Here is a 21,417-nt window from a genome sequence, read left to right on the forward strand (position 1 = left end):
CTACTGAGTGAGCTCTCCCTGTCCTCACCTTGACTCATAAGCCTTCTGTTCTATTTTCTCTCCCTGGTCCAGCTGAGCAGGGGAGTGATAGAGCAGCTTTGATGGACACTTGACATCCAGTCAGGGTCAGGATTTAAACACAAAAACATAACAATTTCTATAGTAGATGATGCCTTTAAATTTTAAACTATTTAATTTAGTATTTCGCTTTAACGACAGAGTGATCAGTAGCAGATATGTTGGAGAGCAGATCATCTATGAGATAATATGCAAGGAATTTCCTAGCTCTTATCAATAAGTAGCTTGTACTGTGATGGGTGAGTTTTGGTTTTTGTTTTTAATATAACTACCAGTCTGCTGTCTCTTTGATATGGCTGTTGAGAAGAGGCTGAGTTATGTTCCTGCACCTAGTCTGGGACTTCTTCTAGTTTTATTTATTATCCAAAGTACATGATCCTAAACTGATTATTTTGTGCTGCTGTCTGGTAAAGTAACTTGGTACAGTTTATTATATTAATATGTGTTTGATTGCTGGTTTTGTCTTAACTTCAGCATCAACAAAGTAATTTTTTTCTGGGATTATTTAAGAACATAAAGTCTCAGAAAAGGTGTTGTTAAAATTTAATTTGTATTTTCTCTTCGGCTGGACAACATAGCTGTTGGCAATGAACTCCATTCTGTGGGAATAAAACATATCTCTTAACAACTTGAATCTTGCTCTTCGGTTTTGCTGAAAGTCCAGCATAAGTTGTTAAAGAACATGGAATATTTTTGTACCTTTGTGTTTATTACTTTGACTCTCCTCTCTCCTAAAATGACTTTTCCTTTTAATAACTCTTGTCACCAATTTCCATATTTCTTTGACTATATCTGTATTTCTGTTGTTCAACACAAGAATGGGTTTTATCCTTTGCAATAACTACCTAAAAGGTAGTGCCTAGTCCAAGATAGTTATCCAGGATCTTTCAAAAGGAAGACTGAAATCCAGGGAGAATCTCACTGCATTGTAAGATGAGCATTTGAAATAACTCAGACAATTCCTATCCTTAAGATTGGTCTTTTATTACAGAGGAAAGTGTAATCTCCATTATGAGACTGCACACTGACATTTTGAACAGCTAAAGTTAGGTGAGATTGATCCTGCACACATAATCCTACCTGAATCCCTATTAGGGATTTGTATATCACCCAATGTTTTCAGTATCACATACCATACCATTCTTTAAAAATCCCATACAATTCCCTTCCCTTCCCTTCCCTTCCCTTCCCTTCCCTTCCCTTCCCTTCCCTTCCCTTCCCTTCCCTTCCCTTCCCTTCCCTTCCCTTCCCTTCCCTTCCCTTCCCTTCCCTTCCCTTCCCTTCCCTTCCCTTCCCTTCCCTTCCCTTCCCTTCCCTTCCCTTCCCTTCCCTTCCCTTCCCTTCCCTTCCCTTCCCTTCCCTTCCCTTCCCTTCCCTTCCCTTCCCTTCCCTTCCCTTCCCTTCCCTTCCCTTCCCTTCCCTTCCCTTCCCTTTTTCCCCACAACCATTGTGTAGAGTCACAGAATGATTTAGATTAGATGAGATAGATGTCTGGAGATATCTAGCACAACCTTCTACTCAAAGCAGACTCAGGTCAGATTGCTCAGAGCCTGTCTCAGTTGAATGTTGAATATTTCCAAGGATGGATAATCTTCAGCCCTTCTAGACAGCCCTTTCCAGTGTTTGACCACTCTCATTACAAAGATTTTTTCCTCATAACTATTTTGTATTTCCCTTGCTATTATTTGTGTCTCTTGTGTCTCATTCATCCACTGTGCATGACTGAGAAGAGTCTGGCTCAATTTCTCCATATCCTTTCATTAAGCAGTTGTAAACAGCGATAATATTTTCTCTTACCCTTCCTAACACTGAAAAATCCCGCTTCCCTCAGCCTCTTCTTGAATGTCTCTCCTTGCTCTTGCTCCTTAATCGCCTCCATAGCCCTCTGTTGGACTTCCTCCAGTTTCTTGGTGTTGCTTGCACAGAGGAGTCCAGAGTGGGACACAGCAGTTGAGATGATATTTCCCTCTTAAACCAAAGGGAATAAACACTTCCCTCAACCTGCTGGCTGTGCTTTTGCTTATGCAGCCCCATATGAGCTTGGCTTTCCAGACTGCAAGAGGTTTGCTGTGCATTCCTAGAGCTGAGCGATGTGAAGCCTGGGTCTTTTTCAGGGTGGGTGCACTTACTGCAGAACTCATTTGATGTAATTCCAGTTGTGTCTTCCAGTGTGAATCACTTGACACCATCAACGTGAAATGCTAAGAGCCATTGCTCAGTCACTGGGAGTGGGATAATTTCATCCAACAAATGTTAGGTGTTGTGTCTGAGCTCAACATCTGCGCTTGCTCTATGGGCAATGGGGAGAGAGAGAAATCTGCAGAGACTGATTCTTCTCACCTATTTTAGACCCTTATTTTATGAGGAAATTATTCTTATTGGAAGGGTCTGGCTCTTTTCCTTGGTTACAGAATATGCCTGGAGAGTTGGCTTAAACTGAAGTTTTAAACATTTGATAGATTTTCTTAGGTCAAGCAAATTTTACCCTTAATGCAGGGTTTTCCAGTCTTCCCTTGCACAGGCTAGGCAAAATGTGTTTGCAAGTAATCTGATGCCCATATGTGCATTTTTTCTGCTGTTACCATTCTAAATGTTTTCTGCAAGTCTGACCTCCAGAGTAATCAGGTGTGGTGAGATAGATGAGCCTACTTAAAATTTTATTTTACCAAGCAAAACAGATAAAACTCATCTAATTGCTCTAATAGCCTCATTCATCACATGACCTTGGTGATCTGATGTTTTCCACTCTATTTCTCTCTTGTAATTCTTGTAGAGGAATGGAAAACCAATGCCAAGTCTGTGCAAGATGAGATCCTCTTCTGGGGAAGATGGAACTTTCCCAGAAGGAAGGTTCTTTTCCCCAGCTGGAAAGATACTGACTTATTCTTCCTGCTTCTTAAAAAAACAGTGGCCATTTGGTTGACCAGTGAAGATAGCTGCATTAATATGAGAGCTGCTCACAGATGCCTGATATCACACAAGGAAATGGAAGTTGTAGTAGTGTGACTCTCGCTTTACATTCAAATATTTAAATTTAATAATCTATTTTAGAGGATTTTTCTACTTTTATTTGTATCTTTACCAAAGGTATTTATAATGCTTCAGTATTTGAAAGAAGTGCTGAATATTTGTTGGCAGAAACAAGTATAAATTTTCAATTCACATAAGCATCTTTCAAATTCAGAGCACTGGCTAAGTCATTTGTGGATAAAGAAGGTGAGATGTTCTACGTAAGATGGGCCTGTAACTCCTGTATGTCCTGCATCCTTCACAAGCTTCATACCACTGGCTGAAAATGGAAATACATCATCTCACTAATGAAACTGAACTTAGAAATGTCATAGTCTGAATACTCAAATTCCCCTTTCAGAGGGAACCAAGAAAAGCTGATGGTTAAGTGTGGATACAAAAATGCTGCTAGCAAGAATTCTTCTTGCTATTTTCTAAGTCCATGAGAGACTTTTCTCTCTCACAGAAGATATTCGCAGAGTTTATAAACCATGAACACCTGAGACCCTGCTGAGCTTTGTTTATAGTACAGTAGGAAAATATTTTGACAATGGATGTTTTAGGATTTTAGCCAATCACCCCCAAGGGGTGTCTGATCCTTTGTCCAATTAGACTATGAAGAAAAAAGTCTATAAAAGAGTTTGTAAAATAATTAAATCAGTCAGTCTTGCTGCACAATTCCTGCCTGTTGGATCGTTTCTCTCCTCCTCCCTATGAAGGCGGGATATGGTAATATTTACTACAGTGATAGTTAAGCATCTCCTCACCTGTCATCAGCCATTTTTAAACCAAAGCTAGCAGTTCTCTGTGAGTGGGACAGAACTTTTCTCACCAGAGAGCCAGATGGTACTATTGTAAAATTCATCAGCAGCTTCAAAGGTTCACTGCTGTGCATCAGCACTTTGCTCCCTCAGTGCCTTCTCATGCTCAGTGGTGAGAAACACAGCGAGGCAATTGGGCTGTGTTGTCTTTAACCTATGGATGATATCCAGGTTTGAATTCTAGTGGGGCTCAGCTGAGCATCATTCAAAATCCACAGCTGTTGTCAGAAGTTGTCATTTGGTTAGTGATACATCAGAGGGCATTGTACTCTTCCTCTTTGATCCATAGAATTTGTGTTTGTTCTTGATCTGAGAGATAAGTATGGTTTTGAAGCAAAAGGCTCCTCAGAGTGTAAATGTACAAGAATACCTGGAAATGCTTACTTTGCTATAATTTAATAATGCCTTGAAATGGTTTGAATAATTTATTCAAAGATTGAATAGATTCATACAGTCTATGGACAGAGTCTCTATTAGCCAAACCCTGCTGAAAAAAGTCACTCCTAGCTAAAATCTTGGGGATGTACAACACAATTTACCTTGTGGAGCACAAAATAGTGAGACTAATTATGTGTGTCAGCTGCTTGTCATTTTAGCATCTTTATGTCTCCAATGTATTATTTCAAATGTTGATTTAAAATGGACCTTTGACCACTTATTCCTATTGTGACCTTTTGAAATGACAAAACAAAAATTTTTGAGCCCAGTGGATGACACATGGTGAAAAGCATGTTTTCTTTATTTGGAGTGGCAATCTCTTGGCTAATTGAGGTTAAAATGAGAATGAATACAGGGCAATTTAGGTCAGAGATTTGGGGACAACAAAGAAGTCAGAGGGCAAAGTCAAGCAGTCATGAGGAAATGAAGCTATTTTCTTACTGTTATTTTAATGCCAGTAGGTCAAAAGAAATAAAATTATTAAAAATGCATCATCGTTTAGTGTAGATGTAAAAATAGCAAGGCTCCAACTAAAGGCAAGAGATCCATAACCTGAGTGCTGTCAAAACCAAATGAAATGTAAGGAAATGAAAAACAAGAAAAATCAAAATTTTCTGTACAGTTTAAGTTCATGATACATCTACAGAGGAGTTCACACAGTTCAGATGTCCCAGCTCAAGAGGATGTGATATTAAACATAAAGAATCACAGGAGAGCAGCAATCATGATCAAATGTGTGGAAAAGTTTTAACATCAGGAACAAATGGTCTAGGCCTCTTCAACTTGGAAAAGAGATCAATGAGGGTAGACAGGACATATACCTACAAAGCAATGACTAAAGTAAGCAGGAAATGGCTGTTCACTGTCTCTCCACTTTAGAAGTAGAAAACATCAAATTAAATGACTGAGTGATAGTTTCAATTAAGGAGAAGATGAGATTTTTTTATCCCTTGCTAGGAGAGCTGTGGAACACACAGTTGTGTGTCAGTGGTGGATGCCAAAAGGTTTACGTAGCTTCTAACCTGAGTAGCCAAATTTGAGGGAAAAGGAAGGAAATCCCACAAGGACTATTTAACACATAGATCCCTCTTCTGGAAAGGAGGTTGCTGAGCTGCAGACTGCTGTAGGCTGGAAGGGGAGGCTGGGGAATCATCACTATATGCTTGACCTGCCCTTGGACTCTTCTCTTGGCCTCTCTTACTGGCTGTTGACAGAATTTGGCCACCAGATCTTTTGTTTGACTCCTGACAGCTGTTCTTAAACCACCATACAGAGACTGGCAGTGCTGTTATACCTATCACTGTGGCCTCTGTAAAAATCTTCAGCAGGAACACTTTAATTATGAGTGTGAACCTGCAGTGCTCTCAAAGTAAGCACAGTACTTGTGCACAGCAGATCATTACGCTGAGAGTGATATCCATGAAATTATTGAAACAGATTTATGGGCAACTCTAAGACTATCAGTTGTTTACTGAGGACTTTGATGATCTAAGGTTCTTAGTTAATATTGGTCATAATAGGCCTCTACCTATTATAACTCCCTCCAGTTTGTAGCTGAGTTAGAGCTGAGTGTCATTTGTTACACCTAATTCACCAGGTCATTTAGGTGATTACTAAGTCATCATGCCAAAGCATTTTCTTTGGTAGTCCTTAGCTAATTTCAAATTGAACAATACTATTTGTGAGTCAAGAAATACAGTACCTCTTCTTTCCTTACATACTGCACCTCCAGTAATTCTCCTAGTGATACTGTTAATAAAAATGTTTGGCAGAGGCAGCTGCTTTTCAAGGTGTGAATTACACCTTTGGCTTTTACATTATTTCTGCCATCCATGAAGCAAAGAGGCAAGAGAAAAAAGCTCTCAGTGTTCCAGTAATCCCAGACTGCATGTAGAAATATCTACTTCATTTCCCACCAACTTAAAATCCCAATATTTGCCTTGTGGACTATAGCAGACTTCAAATTGTGGGTGAAGGGGATCTGGGAGGACTGAAAATCCAATCAACTTTAGAATTATGTCTTGGCGAACTGAGCTGGAATCAACTGCTGGGATGCAGAAAAGGCCAATATGAATAGTTTTAAGGAGAAGAAATAATGAAATAGGTAAAAAGAGGTGAAGAGAGGGAAACTGGTTCAGTAGTAATTTAACAGAGTGGAAGTAGAGGAGTAGTTGCTGAAGATAAATTAAACAGGGGTCAACGAAGACTAAGATACTGTCATAATAAATTGTTCCTGCTGGAGGAGTAATTGAAATGGCACTGTTAACTTCAGTGGGAATTGGATTAGGGTCTGTAAACTGCTGGAGGAATATTTAAGTTAGCTTTTCACATTAAGTCTTCATAGAGATAAAAATACTTTCAAAGGAAGATCCTAGAACTTCCACCATTATGGACAATAATGCTTTATTTGAGTTAGTTTCAGGCTAATTGAATTAACACTGCTGAAATGTAGAAATATCTGAGTTCCCCTGAAAAACATTTCAGCTGTTATATTAAATCTGTGAATTTCTCTATTTTTCCTCAAGTATCAAAGCCAAAACCAAAGAGTTCATTTTATTATACAAAAAAGATGCTTCAATTTCAAATGGTGAAGATTTAATTCTGAAATTGTCACAAATGAATATTCAGTAGGTCCCAATCCTGGACCTGCACCCTTGGAAAAAGGTTGCCAATATTAGTGCACCCATTTTGGTGCACAGTCTTGTTCCTGTTAGCCTTGTATCCGCTGGCAAGGTCATACCCAGGAATTTTGACTAATTTCTGTAAATGCCAAAGTGTTGCCGAGTGCCTTCTCTGAGCAGGTGCTCTAGGGGCAGATGGGACAGAAATGAAAGCACTGGCACAGAGCTGATGAGCATGACAGAAGAAGTGTTAAGTTAGATGAACAGTTACAGCAGGGGGATATCTTAATAATTTGTAGACATTGGGTATCAATTGATTTTTCTTTTTCTCAGGCTCTAATAAGATTGTAAAGTCAGGGCCAGAGAAAGACATGCAGCAGGGTTACTTTTTATCCAGCTACCATGTTTGAAACAGGTTCCAGTAGACAAGTGGGTTTTGTTTTTATCCCTTTGGATGCCTAGTTCAACTACTGGAACATCTGTTACTTCAACACCACATCCACCCAGCTATGCATTCCAAATAAGCCTTGTCAACTTGGTGTGCACAATCTGAGAAGAAAACAGACACACTTCTGTTAAAAGGAAAAAAAATTGTGCTAGCAGACATTAAATGTGCTGTGTTAGCTGAGGACCAAAGACCCTTAAAATCAACGGCAAAACTCCTGTCCCTTTAAGTGAAAGCTAGTAACTTACAATAATTTCTTTTTGTTTTGATGAAACGATGTTTGCAAATGTTCTTTGTTAAAGAAACAACACTGGATCATGAAAAGTACTTTTACACAGAGTAATGAGAGGATTTTAGTGGTGTCATTGCTAACTGGAATATAACTAATACAAATGAAAGACCACCTCATGTTTTCTGAACCCATATGCCCCACAAAACTACTCTGCTGATTCTCCACTATTCTGTTCAGCCTTAGAGAAGGAGCCTGTGTGTTTACACAGTCTTCCTCTAAAGGACTGAGCAAAGTAGGTGAGATGCATAGTAAACCAGACAAAGGAAATGGCAAACCCCAGATATTTATTCTGTGAGGTGTCCTTGTCTTCTCAGAGGTGTGGAGCTGCGTCAGCTTGGATTCACCTGATGTGGAGGTGAAAGTAGAGGGCATATATGGAAAGTCTGTGGATGGGATTATTTATAGGCACTCTCTCAAGAAAAATGTAGTGGACTGCATACTTTTACATGTTTGCAATAGGGGGACGGAGCAGAAAAACACACAAAATTTCTCATCTAATAAAGATGAGACAGATAAAAGACAGTGAACATTTCAAGAATACAGGGGAATTTGTTTTGTTGGGTTTTTTGGGCAGGAGGGATGGACTTGGGAGTCATAACAAAACACAGAGTTCTTTTTAAATTAATTTCTTTGGGCTTCATATTCCTTTATGAATGTTGTCTTCCAACTGCTTCCCCATATGATTTCAGACACAGGTATTATTGCACAACTGAACGAAAGAAAAAGAAAAAAGGAGAAAAACCCATCAATGACAGTCACTAACAGTTGTCAATTTGCTGAAGAAACAAAGACTCAAGAAATCAGATGGTTTTTAACCCATGGGGCTTTCAAAACTGTGTCCAAACTCCTGAGGCAGCAGGTAACCTGGCATCATTTGGCATTCCAGCTGATTCTAGGAGGTGGAAGTAGAGAGGTGTATGGATGTGAAAAGCACACTGATTTTTTTTATCCTCAAAACATTTCCTTAGTGCTGAATTATGGTTCAGGCCAGTTTGTAAGTTATATGAGCCAGTTTGCTGATCCCTAGATATGAGACTCCAGGGAGATAAAGCCAGACTCCAAAACAATCATTCAAAAATCCAGTCAGAAGAAGGATGAATATGATACTTTTGGGGATGGTGGCCTGTGGAGGGAAGAAAAGGAATTTTAAATGGGAAATTACTCAGAAGATCATAAAAATGAGCAATGCAAAGAGAAAAAACAACAACTTTTTTCATTATGGAAAAATATTTTCCTCTGTGAGACTTCGCAAAATAAAAAGGTATCTGTCTTTTTAGCTCATTCTTTCCCCTGAATTTCAGGTGGCTCTGCCAGAGTGTGGCAGATCCAAATGCTCGTGCTTGCTGCTTGTTACAAAGATCTTCGCTACACTTGACAGTAGAAGTGTCACCAAAGATCTATGTTAAAGGCTTGCTTCAGTAGTTCACCAAACACCTATGGATTTGGTGAAAAAGAAGCATATTTTGGTAGTAAAACAGTCAGGGTCATTGAAGCTCTCTGCAAGGCTGCATCAAATGAACCTACAGATTTCCTTCATAACCTTAAAGCCTGAAGTTCATGAGTTTAGCGGTTACAAATATACATACATTTTTAAATGTTTATTTTGGCCAAACAACAGCTGGATGTGGATTAAAGTGACCATTCATGTGTCTGGTCATCTCCACATGTAGTTAGTGAAATTAAGTATTGTTTTCAGCAATATGCCTGCATTGTGCGTGCACATTTCTGCACTGAAATCATCTGAAAATTGGGCCTATGACCTCTCTGCCAGTATTTCTATTGGGAATGTGGTGAAATTGTTCCTTCAGTAAACACCCAGAGATATTGCAAAGCTAAATGACTTCTTTTGGAAAGCACACTAAAATCTTTGGAAGGAGACCATAATGTAAGTACAAAGTATTATTTTATGTAGGCTGAGTCACATTCCTCTATCTTATGTGTACAGCTGAAATAGCTGTTCAGTATCAGTCTTAATTAGGAAAAGCCTGCAAAATGTTCTGTGTGCTGTATGGTATGATCATCACTGATGTAACAGCACTGGTGCTTGAGTCCCATGTGCTGAGTGCTTTCTTAGGAGAAAATCCTCAAAAATGGGAACAGAACAGGAACACAGGTGACAACTTTATTTATGAATGGGAAGCTACTACAGGTGCCTTGAACCTTGCAACTATGTAGATTTTTTTTTTCACAGGGAAGAGGGCTATGAAATATGTCTTTTGTTTAAATCAATTATTTATATTATAAAAAGGTACCGCTTAGGAAAGCATCTGATGTAGGACAGAGGGCCAAAAGGAGCAGCCAGGTAACTGTCCCCCTGTAGCTCCTGAAGCACACTATAATTGCAACAGCCACAGCATCACTTGAGCTTCAGCTCTTTGGGCATTATCCATGGACTGGCATAGGAAGTGAGCTGTGCTTTAGTGGGCTCCAGTGTGTCAGAGTGATTATCTCCTCAAAGTAAAGCTGAAAATGGGAATGGGATTTTGAGCTGTTATGGGGAGAGGTGAGTTGGGGAGTCAACTTCTGTCAAACTCTTGCTGAAAACTTAAAAAAAGATGTGTATATTTGGGCAACTAAATCCATAATCTGTCCCTGGCATCCTGGCCGCACCTTGAATCCTGCGCTCAGTTCTGGGCCACTCACTACAAGAAAGACATTGAGGTGCTGGAGCATGTCCAGAGAAGGACAACGAAGCTGGGGAAGGGTCTGGAGCACAAGCAGCTGAGGGAGCTGGGAGTGTTTAGCTTGGAGAAAATAAGGTTCAGGATAGAGCTTCTTACTCTCCACAACTACTTGAAAGGAGGTTATAGCAAGGTGGGGGTCGGTCTCCTCTCCCAAGTAATGAGCAACAAGGTCAGAGGAAATGGCCTCAAATTGTGCCAGGGGAGATTTGGATTGGATATGAGTAAAAATTTCTTCAGTTAAAGGAATGGCAGGCATTTGAATAGGTTGCCCAGAGAAGTGGTGGAATCACCACCCCTGGAAATGTTAAAAAGACGTGGATGTAGCACTCGGGGACATGCTTTAGCATTGAACATCGTGGGTTGTGGTGGCCAGTGAACATACATTACAAGGGACAGAGAGTTCTAAGTAAGACAAGTCCCTAGTATCACAAAGTACCTCTTTAGGTTACAGTGACCAGAAAGACTTCTCCCAGGATACTTGTTCTGTTATGTTAATCTATCCCAGTTTGGATTCCCCAGTTGGCTGTTAACCTCTACCCCTCATCACTCCCCCAGAGCTTCCCCATTGGTCCCTGTTCCCTAATCCCGCCTTTTCCCCGTCCCTGGATAAAACTGAGTTTCGGGATCATGTTTGTGTTTGCCTTTGCAACCTTTGACGCTGTAGAAGCAATAAATGCTCCTGCCGGAACGCACACAAATGCCCTTCTCAACTCTTTGCTACCGACTGTAACACTGAACCCACCCGTGCTTCTGTGGGTGCACGTGGGACCCCACGGAGCCGAGCAGGGCCGGTATTAGTGGGTAAGCAGTTGGACCCAATGATCTTATGGGTCCTTTCCAGCTTTAACAGCTCTATGAATCTATGATCCCTATAAGCCTGGTTTTAAAAAATGCTGTATCAATTTCTGCATCTATGGAAGTTTGTATTTACTTAGTCTTAATGTTGTTATCATGAGCTAAACAGGGACATAAAAACCCAACTCGCTTCTTTTTTACATTAAAGCACCATAAACACATTTGACATGGTGTACTTTAAAAAAAAAAAAAATAGGGAAAACCACCCATCTAGAAGCTAAGCCTTCTGTGCAGGACTCCTTTTGGCTTCAGTGCGGCTACCTGCCAGGTCGATTCCAGATTTCAAGCAGTCTAGTGAATTGTGACAGACTGGCGTCAGTCTTGTATTCCTATCTTATGAAACATTTCCAATGGAATATTTTAATTAAGATCAGCTTCGCTGGCATCAGAAAACTCATAGCCTTCCCACAATCAAATATCAGCTGGAGAAAGCAGTCAGCAGTTGACCACAGAGCTGTTGTTTAACTTCAAAACAAGATGGGAACCTGCTCTGGTTTGTCAGACAATGTCTAGCTGCTGTCCTGCTCCTTAGGTTCAGCTTTGACTCCTCAGTAAGAAAACAGTAATGTAGAAAACCACCCGTGTATCTTTTCCACAAATATTCAACTCACTCCCTGGATTCAGATGGATTTTCTGATATTAAACAAGTAAATCTGTAATGGAATAGGGAATTAAAATTAATCAAAACCAGAGCTGTTCAAGAAATTCAGTGTATGCATTGATTTGTTATTATTGTTTTCCTCATGGATTTCAGTCACTGAGCACTATTTCCAGCTTGCCGTGTCGTCAGCATTCACTGGATCCCTGCACAGGCTGTCTGAGGAAATCAGGTTGTTTTTAAACAAAGATGCAGAATGTGGTCATTTAATTTTTTTCAGCTTATAGATTTCCGGGTACTTGAAGTTCCTTTGAAATGGAGCAGTTGTCTGGGCAGATACAGTGGCCAATCACCCCTTCTCCTATTAATTTGCATATAATGAATCTATTGTTCATAAGGGATTAGCATCCAGAGACTGCTGGCTGCTCAGGCTGCTCTTTGACAGATTACTTGGACCTGTCATGACTCTTTAAGGATCCCTGCTAAGAGGCAGAGTAAATTACCCTCTGCTGTGCTCTATGCTGCTGTGGCTAGGCTGTGGTTTATTTAAATCGAGTTCAGCCATTACCACACTGCACGGCAGCATATGCTGCAAGTGAAGAAGAGTTTTGTGCAGCTTGGGCAGTGGGGCTCCCAGGGTTCCTCAAGGTTGTTGGCTTGACTCTGCTTGCATGGCAGGCAGATCCATAGGGGCTGGTCATGGTCATAGGCCCAATGGCTTTGGCAGCCCTAAGGGAAGTCAGTGTCCGTGGCTGTCCTTTTCTTGGTGTCTGGTCACTGCCAGCAGTGGCTCCTACGAAGGATCAGCTAAGCATCTTCAGCATACTAAGGAGACCAGAGTGGCGGAGAGCTGTCAAGTGCAGTAGGTGGATACATTTTGACTCCTCTCCTGGTGCAGTAATAGGAGCTATCAAATGAAGATGGGTCTGGGAAAAAGGGAGGCAGCTTATTGCTTAGGGTGTGAGGGAGCTGGGGAAGTTCTTGTCGCCAGAGACTAAGAATGTAGTTCCCATGAGTTCAAGGGGAAGCTGGATCTATTATTGAAGAAATAAATTTTGAAGATACAGAGACAGTGACTCGTCCTCAGAAAGGTCCCCAGCTATCAGATGCTGAAGGCTGTGAGTGTTTCAGCATGTAAAACTAGATCCTTGTGCTGCTCCTATGCTCTTCCTCAGAAATCTGCAAAATCTCCATCTGTGACTGATGGAGACAAGGCACTGGACTGAACTCGCCATCCACCCAGAATGATTATTCCCCCATTTCTCACAGATGTGCTCCTTGCTCCCACCCATTTTCAAGCCACACGCTAGCCTACTGTTCACAGGCCTCTCAGTTAATTCAGGTATTTGTACTTGTTTTCCACATTACAAATTAAGAGAGAGATTTACCAAGGTACACTGGTCACTCCATTATACCAGTGTTGCAGAGTTGCTGCCATTTAAGAAGTATTGGCTGATGCTTTTTGGAGAATCTTCTGTACCAACAGATCTACTTCTCAAAGTTGAGCTATAAAAGGAATTTAATATTAAGCCTACCAGCTTTCAAACTAGTGGAAACACACTGTTGGCACTGGCTTCGGGCTTCTCATACGGAGAACATATATGCAGTTTAATTATTTTAAAATGTCATAAGCGATGCCAGTGAACAAAGAAAGCTACATTAAACTGGAGTTACTGCTAAAAGGATCAAGTACTTTGAGGAGTAAAAAAATGTTACAGGAATGCTATTATCTTAGAATCAAACCTTATGAATCTAGGACACATAAAGCTAAATTTAGACAACGTAATCGTATACTTAAAAAATAAATCTAGGCAAATAAAGACAAGCGAATACATACTTAAGACAACTGAATGTTCATAACAATCTTACTAAAACAAACCTTTAGCCCCAGTTTGAAGAGAAAAAGTGTGATTAAAGAAAAGTCAGTGTGTCTATAAAAATTCATTTAATCTAATTTGTGACTATGCACATTCTGACTGCAGGGAAGGCCAAGGTACTAGAAAGTTACATAACATTTCAGCTAGAGGTAGGATGAAACTTGCTGTCATCTTAACTCAGGGACTGAAAGCCTGAGGTGCCAGTGGCACACCCTGAGAGTCCCAGGATCCTGAAGAGAAGCACACAAGCACATGGTGTTCTAGCTCTCTTGTAATCTAGCCTGAGGTTTAAAGCCAATTTGGGTACTGGCTGCAGACTGCAGTAGTTACCTAACTCTGCACGGTCTGATTCACCCACTCTGAGACTGCACCACTGGGACACAGCTGATCTCAGGGGACAGCAGCAGGAGGCTGCTGTGCAGAGCCAGCGCAGGACAGGCAGGAAGAATTCCAGCAATAACACAAGTGCTGTCAATGAGGTATATGGTTTTTATAAAATTGTTTTTAATAGAAATTCACTTAGGAGGTGAACAGGATTTTTTACTAGTTTAGCTTTCAACCACTAAAATACTCTCTTTTGTACTTGTTCACAGCCTATCTCTGTGGAAGGCTGATTTCAAAGCTGTGACATTCTGAGACTGCGGATTTGAAATTGTTAACATATCACTGTAAGAAACATCTTTAGAAGAGAAATGTTAAAATTGAAAGCTTTCAAAACAAACAGGAGCCTAGGTTCTATATATATACCAATATGCTGTATTTTTAGGATTGTGATAATACTATGCAAGCATTATTAGTGAGACCTTAATCTGGGTTTCCAGTACCTGAAGTAATAATTCTGAGCCAGGGATAACACTGAACTTTTTGATAAAAATTTTTCCTTAAATGGGAATGTTTTGATCCACCTCATCTGCTGGCACTGTTTCTGAGCCTCCAACCTCCCCAGTCCCAAATACCAAGCCATGCTTGCTTCATCAGACAGATGAAGAGGGTGAGCAAGGCCTTGTGCCAAGTGTTTAACCTGCCCTTCCTCCTTCACCCCTCACACTGCTAGTTGTCCATCCATCTGCAAACATTGTTTCTTAAGCAAAGGACTTATAAGTCTTTATTTCAGCTTCGGGTGCCTGGTCCTTTTGAGGTGGAAGCGTCTCCTTCACAAATGAATAAATGCTGCTCCCTGCTGGAAACTTTCAGTAAATTGCAGTCTGCTGATATTTTCCTTACGAAAAGAAGGTGGTGGAAAATGCAAACAGCTATTAAAAATCAGACAAGTGCAGTCCTTCAGGGGGCAAACTCTCCAAGGATCAATGTTTGTGCAGTGGTGCTGGATCTCTTACTGTCCCTCCTGGGCTGTTCTTCTGCAGTGCTGCAGTCAGAGCCACAAGCACTGGGGCACCCTCTCTACCAAGGACTTGGCATCACAAGAGAGGAATGAGAGAAGCCATATAGAGACCACCTGGCAGCTGCTCTTGTACCTCAGGGGAAATCCAACATGCCTGCACACCTACAAAAGCAGATCTGTTCCTATTGGTGCACAAGGAGCCACTTCACCTCGTGAACGGAGGAACTTTGCACTGCCTATCTTGTATCAAGCACATAAGTGCAGAAAAGCAGGTAAAGAGGAAGTGATTCTTCTGATGGACCTTGACAGCAATTATGATCCTGGTCCCTAAACTATTCAAAGCATGCCTGTGGATGCCATGTGGTGGATCTCACTGAGAGAAGAAAAGGTCACAGAAGATCACAGATCTGATTTGCAAGAGGTGAACTAGCTTGACAAGCTGTAATGCAAACCCATTTTATGCAGGTTAATTTAAGTAGAAAATATATTCAAAATGCTCTACTGGAATAGGCCAAATTCTGAACACCTCTTCCAACTCTCTTGAATAAGCTTCACATAAGGTGCTGGGAGCAGCAGCATCTAGTTCCTCATGGGAAGGTCCAGTGTACTAAGACACTTTTACAGAGTACAGAGGCATCCTTATTAATCTGAATGTAAGAGCTCTCAGATTTGGGAGGTGTTACATCCCATCACTCACAGTACTCCCATCTCACCTCTCCATGGATTGCTTCTCTGCTCAAGGGCTGTGGTGCCAGTGTGTTTGAATGTGTCCACACATGTGAAGAACTGAAAAGACTGGGAGAACTCTCCTTGAGTAGATTGTGCGAACTAAGGTGTTAATTTGGCAGTGTGTATAGAGCAGCTGCAGTCAGGAAAAGAAGTAGTCAATATCAGCTAGGGATAAAGAAATTTGCAAAGGCAATAGTGTTTCAAGGAATAAGAAGCACATCGGAGTACAACACCACACTTGCCTTCTTCTAGCAGTAGATGATACCAGACCAACTTCAATATAATTTTCGTATCTTTCAGCCTCCTTTCCACACCCACTTTGGTTTAACATCTGTATTTTCCTTCACCTCTAGCAATCATTGCCTCAATCTTTACCTCTACTCCTTCCTCAGTTGTGGTTTCTGAATTATTGAGACATCTTTTTTTGCACCATTGACGTACAATGATTCCTTTATAAATCCCGTATTTACTAAGGCCTTAAGCCAGTACTTGGTGACGTTGGTGGGATTCAGTCCACTGATTTCAGAGGACTTTGGAACACACTTTCTCTGTGAATTACAATATTAGTTTTGTTTCTTAACCCTTTTCTTAAGTGGTGGAATATCAGTATGGAAGCCAATATGTTCCCAACTGTGAGCTTTGCCTTGTCAGTTCCCGCAACAAAACCTGGAGAAGACGTACCCTGTTGAAGGGAAGGCAGCCAAGACAATATGGAAGAAAGCTGAGGTTCTGTTTTTCCAGTTTTGTGGGAAGCAAATGGTAATTGTTGTTAGTTTCAGGCCAGAGTTACAGCTCCCGAGCTGGGTCTCAGTCCCTGGTTCCTCTGAGGTCAGTCTGGAAAGGATGAATCAGAGGTGAGATCCAATGATGCATTAAGAGCTTTCCCAGCAAAAACAGATTTAGAGGAACAAGCAAAACCAAATCCACTCAGTTAATGTTCTTTCCTGAAGCCCAACAAAAGCCCAGGACAAAAAATAAAGAGAAGTAGGTGCATCATTGCGATACTGTACCCTGAAACTACAAAACACTGGGACTGAGCATGTGGCACTTCTTTCTCTCTTTCACCTAAGTCTCTTGGTTCTCTCTGAAACTTAGCTTTTCCCATGCAATGCCTTCTGTGGGCACTCATGTCTTCTCTGTCCTCTTCACTAGGCTGCCATTCCTCACGGGTGCTGTTTGTAGTTGTCTCTCTTGTTCATGCCACTTCTATAATTTCTGTTCTCTTATCCATTGCCCAATCAGTCCTGCTCTAGCTAAGCTCTTTTCCCTGCTATAGTATTCATCTTCACATTCCCTGTGTAACTCCCAGGAACTTCTTTCCACGTGGGACCAGAAATTCTCCAGAAAGTGCTGTGAACCATATCCACAAATGGATTATGTTAGGCAGGCTCTACCTGCAACTTTAACATTAATTTTCCATTAGAGGGAGCAATGTCTATGGAATAGATAAGATTCTGCATCTGGAAAGCAATTTGTTATGTCTTTAATATTTCTGTCTGGTTATATTTGGGGTTTTGTCTTTAACACCCCTCAGTGCAACATTTGAGCATTTTTGTCTTTTTCCTGCTTAATGTGCAGCAGCATCTTTTTCTTGGTAAAAGGTAGAAAGTGATTGACTCAAATAGAAATGAGGACAGAATGTAGACGAGAAGGGGTGGATGTTTTTCTGCTTTTTTTTCTTTTTTCACTTGTAATTTAATGAATATTTTTACAGAAGATTAATTGCAGAGTTAATCGATTTTGAAAAATACAACATCAAGTAAAATGTTAAAACCTCATTGTTGAATAAAATTATTCAAAAAACCTTCCTGGAGAAATATATGTTTGGCTGGTAGTTTCTAATATGATGTCAATGCCTGAGCTGTTTCCTGTTTGGTTTGTGGCAATTAAAGCACATCAAAATGAAAAATAATGCAAAGAAAGTACAAGAGCAGAGCTGCAGACAAATACTGGGGTTTTTTTTAAGAACAGTTGGGTGGTGTGGAAATTGTGATGTTCCAGAACTAATGTTCACAGTAGGGAGAAGAGAAGGCTCACAAGCTTCAGTCAGTATTAAACACTCAAGAAACGAGATATTAGAGGTGGTGGTATAGGACAGGACCTTCTGAATATTACAATAAATCATTTTTCTTGAGATAAGGTTGTTGCTCCTGTGTTTTAGTAGGATTCGAGACAAAAAGGAAAGCAGCCTGACAGCCATGTTAATGCTCTTGGTATGTTTTGAGTTCCACCACTGAACAGCTAGACTCTTACATTCAGCATTAGAAATTATTTCTAAGTGATATAATATTAACACTACTTTTCTGTAGAGGTGGGACATGGTGCCCATCAGAGTGGGCAAGATGATATGGATCACTTTTCTGCCCCTTCTTTTGCCTGTGAAATGCAGCAGGTCCTGCCAAGCTCAGAAGAGACGTGAGCTGGATGTCTCACAGCTGCTTTTGCAAATGCTTTGGCTTCTAGATCCAGGGAGCTGCTCTGTGGTAAAGAAGGGCTCCCAATAGTTGTCTGCACCTACCTAATCGGGTGATCAGAAGGGAGGCAGACAAAGGGACAGAGGTAGCTCTCACAACTTGAAACATATATAACATATATAAACATATGGTTATATATGTAAGGAAAAATATTCTTCATATGTGGTCCAGCAGTCAAACACTGGAAGCAGCTGGGAATGTCGATCTTCAGAATTCAGCTGGACATGATCCCGAGCAGCCTAATCTAACTTTGAAGTCAGCAAACCTTTCAGGAAGATCTTGGCCAAAATAACCTCTAAGAGGTCCCTGCTTACACAAATTCTGTAACTCCATTATGATGTCATATATCCTATATAACCCAGGCATCCACTCTGAATACCTCTATCTGATCTATCAATCACAGGTAAAAGTAAGGAGGAAAGACATCAGATAAAAGTGCAAGACGAAGGAAGCAACACAGACATAACTCTGGTTCTGAAATGTTCTTCATTAACTTCTCAGAAGAAATTGGGAATTGACTTTAGGATGAGACATTCTACAGTAGTGCAAATACTTAGTGACCATGTAATCATGAATTCTAGCAAAGGATGGCTTCAAATATTGAGCTGTTTTCTCTCACAGCAGCAGTGGTGAAGGGACAGAAGAAAGACATTGAGTTCCTGAAGTGAAACATGTCTCAGAGGAGAATAAATCCAAAGCAAAACCTGAAGGCATGGCCATAAATTCTTGTGTGATATCTATTCATGTGATTCAAACACAGGATACTGCTTGCCTGTGTTGATGAAAGTAGTTGATCTAATTAATTATTTTCGTTTGGATGATAGGAAAGACCAGGAAACCCTCTCTAACAGAAGGTTTGTGAGACATCTGAGAATAGCACTAAAAATGGACTGGACCTAACATCAGTAAAAATATTGAAGAGATTCATCCCATTTTTGAGGAGGTCAGTGGAAAGTCTAATACATTTATTTTATTATTAAAGCAAGAAGTGATTTGTAAAAGCTGAAGAACAGCTTTCAAAAATGTGTGGGCACATGTGTGCATCACATAAATTAGGAACTGAATTCTGTGGCTTAATATAAGCTATGAGGAAAACTAAAATGTTGGGAGAATTACACTGATCACATGGGGTATTCTTTTTTACGTGTTACTACCTGCTTTTTTCTTCCTTTTTTTTTTTTTAATTTTTGTCCTTCACATTGCCAGGATAACTGTTTTCTTAGTACATAATTAGGTGATTTCCTTTTGTAGCACTTCAAGAACACTATTTTGCTTCATTCTCAATGTTCAAAGTGCAAGACTTTGCAGTTCATAATGTCCCTGACTACTTCCTAACTTTATCTAAAGGCAAGAGTAATGAATGTAGCTACGAGATACAATTTTTTCATGTCCATTAACACTTCATTGGCATATTTTTTTGGTCAGTTCTGTTACAGTGATTGTGCTGAGACTGGATTATAATTAATTAGTGACAGTAAAAAAGCCAAACGCCAAAAATCCAGTATGAGTTAGACAAGTTAAATTGATTAAAATTAATAGAAGATGCTCTGACATCTAACTCCCCACTCACCACCATCACCTCCTTCCATCACACAGGTATTGTCTTTTAGTAAGAGTTTACATTTTTGTTTTCCTTTTGGCAGTGTTTATCTTACAGCTCTCTGTGGTTCTCTCTCTACTTGCACCTCACAAACAGTATAGCAGGGTTATAAGGGCTTTGTCATGTAATTGGCTAGTATGGTATTGTAAATAAGTAAAACTAATTCCCTGGACAAATAGATGTTGTATAGCATTAGATGCACTTGAGTGCAAATAAAGATTTGATTATGTTTCTCCCTCCTGCCTGTGAAAAACAGTTCCCTTTTTACCTAATATCATATGCCTTAAGTGCTGAGGCTGCTGGTAATTGCCTTGCAGGACTGTTCCTCATCTAAGAGACATCTGCAACTCGTGACTCACTAGCAGTCTACTGAGAATTCCTTTACACTAATTTCCATCCCCAGCTCCTAATTTGTCTCTCAGGCTACTCTAAGCAGTATCTTCCAACTTTTCATTTCTCCAAGGAAATTCATCAAATACACTCATGCACAAGGGTGGGAACCAGCCTACTGCTCAGAGAAAGGCATCTCAGAGGCCACTTTTCATCTCTATTCATGATCCTGTGCTGAGAAATCACTGTTACTTGAAGCAGGTAAGGTGGGCTGTGCTGTGGGTGTCAGCTTAGGTGTAGATGCACTTGCAGCATGGGAAAGAGGGGCTGTAGCAGGACAAGACTCATATAAAAAGTTGTGAGATGCTCAGCATAAGCCTCTGCCTCTCTGCACTTGCTTGGAAGAATGCAGCATAGGTTTGAACTCTAGGTTTGAAACTGTATCATCTCTTTGTCAAGTAAGAGATTAATCCAAGGAGCTTCTGTTAATCCTTTCTGCATTTCACACTAGGCACGGGGAGAAAACATCCAGTTTGTGTTTGGTGTTTGCAAGCTAATGCTTGTGCAGAAGAATTAGGGAGGTTGGAAGGAGTTCTCTGCTGCCTGTGGCTCTCATTTCTATTGCATTACCTCAAGAGGTGCAGAAATTGCTAATCACTGAAGTGAAATGACAAAAAATAAGTAAGTAATGTTATATATTAGCTATGCTTAATAAAATGAAAGACACCTATCAGTTCAAGTTCTGCATTTCCCAAGAAGTTAAGAAATAACTAATATGACACTGCAACAGAGGCAGTCCTGTTTCTGTAGACAAAGATGTCTGTATTAAAAGCATTTTTTTCTGAGCTGACATTAGGCTAATTCCCTCCTGTCCATTCCTAATAGATTGAATGCTAGGAGTCAAATGCCACTCGACCTTGTAAAAATCAGATCACCCACTCGAAGAAAACAAAATCTAACAATGAAGAGTCTTTCTGATATAAGTAAAAAAGGTTCTGATATAAATAAATAAGTAGACTACCTGTTTCTACTAAAGTGATGTTCCATGGTGCTGCTTTACAGAAATACTGAGGCAGCCTTTTCTGCAACAATCATTTAACCTGAAAGAGTGCAAGATAGTCGGAGCACTCAATAGCAGCCTCTGCTTCTGCCTGTTCTCAGGGGTTTGAACAGTAGCAATTTGTTTTATGGGACATGGCATTTCTCCTGCCCTGCTGATGCAAA

At 40.4% G+C, this 21,417-nt stretch overlaps 1 protein-coding gene across 2 annotated transcripts in view; it reads right to left on the reverse strand.

The window, feature by feature from the left end:
- Positions 1-4,628: 4,628 nt before the first annotated feature.
- Positions 4,629-21,417, reverse strand: part of TMEM74 (transmembrane protein 74) — a 34,912-nt gene continuing 18,123 nt past the window's right edge. For both annotated transcript variants that reach the window (XR_002046698.3, XR_752383.4), the window contains 2 exons: positions 16,471-16,623; positions 4,629-8,827 (listed from right to left, as the gene is read on the reverse strand). The gene's annotated coding sequence lies outside the window, so the exon portion shown is untranslated. The remainder of the gene's footprint in view (positions 8,828-16,470; positions 16,624-21,417) is intronic.

This window comes from Corvus cornix, chromosome 2 (genome assembly GCF_000738735.6).
Source record: "Corvus cornix cornix isolate S_Up_H32 chromosome 2, ASM73873v5, whole genome shotgun sequence".
In the NCBI taxonomy this organism is placed as follows: Eukaryota; Metazoa; Chordata; class Aves; order Passeriformes; family Corvidae; genus Corvus; species Corvus cornix.